The following is an 8,465-nucleotide window of genomic DNA, read 5'->3' as shown; positions in this document are numbered from 1 at the left end:
ATGAAGAGCACTGGCAGGAGACACCTCCTAATTATAAATCATTTCAGTCCATCAAAATAGAGCTTCTCAGCTACGCAAAGACCTCGTTTCTTCTCAAGAGCCTTACATGGAAAGAAAAAGGGAAATGCTGCATCAGGAGGAGGGAAAAACTTTACTCAGAAGTCACACACACACAAATTGAAAGCTTCAGGATTCCATTTGTGGTGTAACTTACAGCAACTTTGGTACTTGTCAAAGCTAATTAAGACAGGCCATCTGCAAATGCTTCTGATGGGAAACATTCTCTCCCATGCCAGCAGCACAGTGTGTTACAGCCTCTTCTCATCCCACCCTGACAAGCACTAAGCTGTTTTGCCTGATGCTACCAGTCCTGGGGTAGAAAGCACTGTTCCAGGGCTCTGTCACCCTCACTGCAAAGAAGTTTCTCCTCATGTTGAGCTGAAACCTTCTCTGTTCAAACTTGAACCTGTTGCTCCTTATTGTATTCCTGTGCACCACCCAAAAGAGCTTGGCCCCTTCCACTTGCCCCCCAGCCCTCAGCTATTGATAGACATTGATCAGATCCCCTCTCAGCCTTCTCCTCTCCAGACTCAACAGCCCCAGGGCTCTCAGTCTCTTCACAGGGGAGATGCTCAAGTCCCCTATAGCATCCCCCTGGCTCTCCCTTGGACTCTCCCCAGCAGGTCTCTGTCTCTCTTGAACTGGGGAGCCCAAAATGGACACAGGATTGCAGCTGTGGTCTCAGCAGAGCAGAGGGGGAGAAGAACTTCCCTGGCCCTGCTGGCCACACTTTCCTTGCTGCAGCCCAGGATCCCATTGGCTCTCTTGGCCCCAAGGGCACATTGCTGTCCCCTGCAGAACTTGCTGCCCACCAGCACTCCAAGGTCTTTGTCCACGGAGCTGCTCTCCAGCAGGGCAGCCCCTAACCTGCTGTGCCTGCTGTTATTCCTCCCCAGACCGAATTACTGCTGTAGGTTATGTTCACGTTTGCAGGACTGGTTCTTCTTTGGTCTCAGCTGTCTGTCAGAGGTACCTAAGGACATCAACATGCTTTCCTATTCAGAACAGCCTCTCACAGGTCTCAGCAGGGCAGAGTGGAGGTGCAGAGGAACCTCCCTAGACCCACTGGAGACATTTTTCTTGAGTTAATGACATGTGGGTTGATGCAAAGACGTTGGGACTTCACACTGAACCATCAAAGAGGCACAGGGAAAAGAAAGCCACGTCTCCTTTCTTTGTAAAGTACTGCAAAGAACACCTGCAGAGCTTTTGGCTTTGTTATTCAAAGAATCATATATAAACACATGCACACAGAAAACAAGCATGTGTTTACATAGATGTGTTTTAAACACATGCACATTGGTTTTAGGTCCTGCAAATCTCTCAGGAGGAGCTGATGTTAGAGTAGATGTCTAGACCTAAGCACCTGAGCAAAGTCTGTCTGCAAATATACTTTGGAAACCCCCAGATTTTGGGGTGGAATTTTTGCTGCTCCAATGAAGCTGGGAGACAAATCATCCTTCTTTACTCAGATCCTTTGAGTTAAAGATCTTCTGAAATCCATCCACACTGTACTTGAAAGCTGAATTTGCCCAGAAGATGACACAACACAATTGTCACTTACCTCTCTGCTTGGTGGATTATTTATTCACACCTATTTAGAATCATAAGATCACAGAATTGTCAGGGATGGAAGGGACCTCAAGGAGCAGCCAGTTCCAACCCCCCTGCCATGGCCAGGGACACCTCACACTACAGCAGGTTGCTCACAGCCACATCCAGCCTGGCTGCAAAACCTCCAGGGATGAGGCTTCCACCACCTCCCTGGGCAACCTGTGCCAGGCTCTCACCACCCTCATGGGGAACAACTTCTTCCTAATGTCTAATCTTAATCTCACCTCCTCTATCTTGGATCCATTCCCCCCAGTCCTATCACCTCCTGACACCCTCAAAAGTCCCTCCCCAGCTTTCTTGTAGCCCCCTTCAGATACTGCAAGGCCACAATTAGGTCTCCTCAGAGCCTTCTCTTCTCCAGACTGAACAACCCCAACTCCCTCAGTCTGTCCTCAGAGCAGAGCAGCTCCAGCCCTCTGCTCATCCTCATGGCCCTTCTCTGGACACCTTCCAGCACCTCCAGATCCTTCTTGTAATAGGGGCTCCAGAACTGGACACAGTGCTCAAGGATTAATGCATCACTGCAGTGCTTTCATCTGGACATATGGACTCTGCTGGTGCTAGACACAGGGCACTGTGGGGTCAGGCAGTCTCCAAATCAGAACCTTTGTTTTTCCCAGTGCCTGTGTAATATTTGACTGTCTGCAGCTGCTCCAGGCAGTATCTTTGGGTAGCTAAGGTATGCATAGTCATGCCCAGCTTGTAGATAATGAAACCAAAGCAAAGCAATGAAAGCACAGACTACAGAAAAGGGAAAACACTTCCCACTGCAAGAAGGAATCCTGCGTTGGCCACCTCCCGGGGTGGAACACGGAGCTCCCAGACCAAGAACTGCTCCTCAGAGCCTCTCCCTAGCTCCACTTACATCCTAAACATTTTGCAAACAGATGTCCTGACCTTGCTTTTGTAGCCTCCTCCCCACCCCCACCTAAAAAAAAAATGAGCAGAGGGCTGGAGCTCCTCTCCTCTGAGGACAGGCTGATGGAGCTGGGGCTGTTCAGTCTGGAGAAGAGAAGGCTCCCAGGAGACCTAATTGTGGCCTTCCAGTATCTGAAGGGGGCTACAAGAATGCTGGGGAGGGACTTTTGAGGGTGTCAGGGAGTGATAGGACTGGGGGGGATGGAGCAGAACTAGAAATGGGTAGACTCAGATTGGATGTTAGGAAGAAGTTGTTCCCCATGAGGGTGGTGAGAGCCTGGCACAGGTTGCCCAGGGAGGTGGTGGAAGCCTCATCCCTGGAGGTGTTTGCAGCCAGGCTGGATGTGGCTGTGAGCAACCTGCTGTAGTGTGAGGTGTCCCTGCCCATGGCAGGGGGGTTGGAACTGGATGATCCTTGATGTCCCTTCCATCCCTGATAATTCTGTGCCTCAAACCACTTCATTCTGCAGCCCTTGGCACTTCTGCCGTACTTCATGTGGAAGTTCAAGAAGTTAAACAGCAAGCTGAGGACTGGAATGCAGCAGCTGCACTGAACGTGCATTCCCTGTCTCTGGAGTTTGGTACCCAGCTGGACCTTCTGTTTGTTGTTGGCAAAAAGCTCAACAAACAATTATGGTTTTGCAGTGCTCCCTACCCTGAAACGCCCCAGGGCTGGCAGAGATTCAAGGCTCACCACAGCCAGAGGCAAATGAACAGGCAGACAAACAACAGACAAAACCAAACAGGGAAAATGACACAGAGAAACCCCAGCTGAAAGCACTGCAGAGGGCTTCTGTGAAAGAACACAAACCACTTCTATCAGTGCCACTTGCACCCTGCTACAGCAGAAAGCCAATGCTGTTCTGGGGTGGCTTAGTAGGTCCAGAGAGGTTTTCCTCCCCCTCTACCCTGCCCTGGTGAGGCTACATCTGGAGTACTGTGTCCAGCTCTGGGCCCCTCAGGTCAAAAAGGACCTTAGGGAACTGCTTGAAGAGTCCAGTGCAGAGCCACACAAATAATGAAGGGAGTGGAACATCTTCCTTATGAGGAGAGCCTGAGGGAGCTGAGGGCTCTGGAGCTTGGAGAGGAGGAGCCTGAGAGGTGACCTCATTGCTGTTGATAAAGATGTAAAGGGAAGTATCTGTACAGGGCTGTCTGTGTTCAGAAGCTGGTTTATTTAGAGGGAGAAAAACGTAGGAATAGGGAGAGGTGGAGGTAGGTATGATTTTTCATGGGGTCCAAGCAGGTTTTGAGTATCTCCAGAGAGGAAGACTGCTCAATCCCCCCCCCCCCGGGCAGCCTCTTCCAGTGTTCTGTCACCATCACAGGGAAATAATTCCTCCTCCTGTTTCCATGGAACCTCCTCGGCCTCAGCTTCCACCACTGCCCCTTGAGCTGGCATTGGGCATCACCCAGCAGAGCCTGGCTCCAGCCTCTGGGCACTCACCCTGCACATCTTTAGCAACATGAATGAGGTCAGCCCTTAGTCTCCTCCTGTCCAAGCTTGAGAGCCCTCAGCTCCCTCAGGCTCTCCTCATAAGGAAGATGTTCCACTCCCTTCATCATCTTTGTGGCTCTGTGCTGGACTCTTTCAAGCAGTTCCCTGAGGTCCTTCCTGAACTGATGAGCCCAGAACTGGACACAATATTCCAGATGCAGCCTCACCAGGGCAGAGTGGGGGAGGAGAACCTGCTTTTGTATTTCCCATGTCCTGATAATGAGCAGAATTCCTCCTGGATCTTTCAACAGGGAGACTTAATTTTTATTTATTTATTTGTAAAAGCATAAAATGGAACTTTTAAGCAAAGCAGCAGCACCTTGAAGCAAAGAACACAGCAGCTGAGCATAACCACACTCCTCACATCCTTTACTTGGGATCTGCTGTGAAAACAACCAAGAGATGCAGAGCTGACTTCCAAAGCAAACCTCTCAGTTTCTTTGCAAATGAAGTGCTGTGGAGAAAACAGCAAGCACAGACTATGTACAGGCTGGGGTCAGAGTGGCTGAGAGCAGCCAGGCAGAAAGGGACCTGGGGGTACTGGTTGACAGCAGCTGAATATGAGCCAGCAATGTGCCCAGGTGGCCAAGAAGGCCAATGGCATCCTGGTCTCTATCAGCAATAGTGTGGGCAGCAGGAGCAGGGAAGTCATTCTGCCCTGGACTCAGCACTGGTTAGGCCACACCTTGAGTCCTGTGTCCAGTTCTGGGCTCCTGAGTTTAGGAAAGATGTTGAGCTGCTGGAAGGTGTCCAGAGAAGGGCAACAAAGCTGGGGAGGGGTCTGAAGCACAGCCCTGGGAGGAGAGGCTGAGGGAGCTGGGGTTGCTTAGCCTGCAGAAGAGGAGGCTCAGGGGAGACCTTTTTGCTCTCTACAACTCCCTGAAGGGAGGTTGTAGCCAGGTGGGGGTTGGTCACTTCTCCCAGGCACCCAGCACCAGAATAAGAGGACACAGTCTCAAGCTGTGCCAGGGGAAGTTTACGCTGGACATGAGGAGAAAGTTCTTCCCAGGAAGAGAGATTGGCCATTGGAATGTGCTGCCCAGGGAGGTGGTGGAGTCACTGTCCCTGGAGGTGATCAGAAAAGGATTGTATATGGCTCCTGGAGCCATGGTTTAGTTAGTCAGGAGGTGTTGGGTGACAGGCTGGACTTGATGATCTCTGAGGTCTTCTCCAACCTTATCGAGTCTATGATTCTATGATTCGAGGTGGGATTCTGAGGACCACACTAGACAGGGATCTGAGCTCTCCGTCAGGAGACCAGGAAGGAGCAGAGCTGGCAGAAGAGGACAGATTTTCCCTACCAGCTACCAGGAGTCTCAGGAAATGGCAAAAGCCTATACTCAACATCCAGACAGCTGAAACCATGGTAGATGACCCCTGCCATTCCAATTGAGGAAGAAATTCCTCACCATCAGGGTGGTGAGATACTCTAAAAGGTAGTTGTAGAGAGCAAGAAGGTCTCCCCTGAGCCTCCTCTTCTCCAGGCTAAGCAACCCCAGCTCCCTCAGCCTCTCCTCACAGGGCTGTGCTCCAGACCCCTCCCCAGCTTTGCTGCCCTTCTCTGGACATCTTCCAGCATCTCATCATCTTTCTTGAATTGAGGGCCCCAGAACTGTCAAGAGATACAAAGCAGCTGGGGGACAAAAGCACTGCTGGCATTGACCTCAGCAGGCTAGGACAAGGCCTCGAGGAAGGCTTTAAACAGAAGGCTTTCTGTTTAAGTCCTGCCAGCACTCAAAGGCCTTCTTTATGATCAGAATACATAACTAACCAGGTTGGAAAAGACCTCTGAGATCACCCAGTCCAACCTATCACCCAACACCATCTCATCAACTAAACCATGGCACAGAGTGCCTCATCCAGTTTCCTCTTCCTAAACACCTCCAGTGATGGCAACTCCACCACCTCCCTGGGCAGCACATTCCAATGGCCAATCTCTCTTGCTGGGAAGAATTTCTTCCTCACATCCAACCTAAACCTCCCCTGGCACAGCTTGAGACTGTGCCCTCTTGTTCTGGTGCTGGTTGCTTGGGAGAAGAGACCAACCCCCACCTGGCTACAGCCTCCCTTCAGGGAGTTGTAGAGAGGAAGAAGGCCTCCCCTGAAGCTTCCTCTTTGCCAGGCTAAGCAACCCCAGCTCCCACCCATCACCCAACACCACCCAATCAACTAACCCCAACCACACCAACCCACACCACAGGAGGAGAGAACTCAAGTAGGACATAAAATTGTTTCTCCTTTTATTCTGAAATGATCTCTGGGCCACAACAAGAAAATGTTAACAAATACTCATCACCAGAACAGTCCTCTTAACTCCTTTTTTCTCTTGTGTCATCAGCTGTACAATACATACAAGGATCATAAAACTGGCCACTAAGGATTAGAAAACCTTACACACCCCCTCCCTCCCCCCCCCCAACAACGTCACCTCGAATGTTAAAGTGGCAAAAAACAGCAGCATCTCACAGAAAGGGAAAAAACAAAGAGAAGAAAAATAAACTTAGAGCTACACATATGTACACAAGTCCACATTCAGTTGTGTTCCGTGGTTTTCTTCAGTACACACAGTTGCAGCATATGAGAGTCGCGTGCCCAAGTCGCTGCCCCGGTCCAAGAACCCCGGACCCCGCCGAGTCGCCCCCAGTGTGTAGCACAGATGGACAAGCCCCAAAGGAACAAGGATTCATGACAGGTGTGGGTTTGTTTAGTTTAAATGCTACTGTAGCAGTCAACTGGGCAATAGTCTTAAGCTTTTGTGGTTTCTTTTTTACGGACTACAGAATCAACCAGGTTGGAAAAGACCTCAGAGATCATCGAGTCCAACCTACCACCCAACACCATCTCAGCAACTCAACCATGGCACCAAGGGCCTCAGCCAGTTTCTTAAACACCTCCAGGGATGGGGACTCCACCACCTCCCTGGGCAGCACATTCCAAGGGCCAAGCTCTCTTGCTGGGAAGAATTTCTTCCTCACCTCCAGACTAAACCTCCCCTGGCACAGCTTGAGACTGTGTCCTCTTGTTCTGGTGCTGCTTGCCTGGCAGACGAGACCAACCCCCACCTGGCTACAACCTCCCTTCAGGGAGCTGTAGAGAGCAAGAAGGTCTCCCCTGAGCCTCCTCTTCTCCAGGCTAAGCAACCCCAGCTCCCTCAGCCTCTCCTCCCAGGGCTGTGCTGCAGACCCCTCCCCAGCTTTGTTGCCCTTCTCTGGACACCTTCCAGCATCTCAATATCTTTCTTAAACTGAGGGGCCCAGAACTGGACACAGCAAAACGGAGAGTCAGCAAAGAGGTTGTGGTTTTTTGCCACTTGTCGCAATGTGGTAGTTTTAGGCTATGCCTTTAGAACTTTATTACAGATTCCTAGGAAAATATAAATAAATCACTACTGTTGGCAAAAAAATATACTAAATACATATATAAATAGAAGTATATATATGTGTGTGTGTGTGTATATACTAAATATATATACATGCATACACACACATACATATATATACACAGGTTAAAAATGGACAGCACCCAAGCCTGGATGTGTTTAAAGGTGGTTTGGATGTGGTGCTTGGGGATATGGTTTAGGGGTGACCCTTTAGTAAGGTGGACTTGATGATCTCAAAGGCCTTTTCCAACCTGGTTAATTCTGTTCTATTCTATCTTTGAGGTCTCTCCCAACCTGATTGATTCTATGAATCTGTGAGTGTGGGTTCTGGGCTGGACTCGGTGATCCTGAGGGTCTTTTCCCACCTGACCATTTGCTGTGATCCCGTGTGATAATGCACACCCCTCCCAAAAGATTCTAATATTGCCCAATGCTACTTGATGTCTGAACTGGTTTTGTTTTCCTTTTTGACGCTCCCATGAAGTCATTTACAACTCCAAACCGCCCCCCAGCAAGTTAAAAGTGGCTTAAGTGCCTTGCACCCAAATTGTAAAAAGCCCTGGCCAGCCTTTCAGGAGGGCCAGGCACATAGAAAAAAGGAATGCACTTTGGTTCATACCAAATGCCCTGGGTTTCAATCACACTAGAAAAACTTAACAGAGTTTTGAGGTAAATTTTTCTTGTTACAAGGACAGGTTGATGTCTGTCTAGTGTCACCCTAACAACAACAAACAACAACAAAAAAAGAGTCCTTTCAAAATGACAACAGAGAAATCAAGTTGATGTTGAAAGTACCACCGATGAAGAAGGGCCAGCTTTAACCCTTTAATGAAGCCGACTGCAAGAGCAGCCTCCTCTCACCTCAGCAGTGTGATTGCCTTATAGTTGCTTGTTAAGGCCTCCTTCACCTGCAGGATGTTTTAAGGCAGGTGCAGCATTCAAAAAGCAAATGGTTAATCCTTCCGTCCCTACTCTCCCGGCATTGAAAGGGTTAAA

Source organism: Dryobates pubescens, chromosome Z, assembly GCF_014839835.1.
Source record: "Dryobates pubescens isolate bDryPub1 chromosome Z, bDryPub1.pri, whole genome shotgun sequence".
NCBI lineage: Eukaryota > Metazoa > Chordata > Aves > Piciformes > Picidae > Dryobates > Dryobates pubescens.
Note: the sequence above shows the minus strand (reverse complement) of the source record.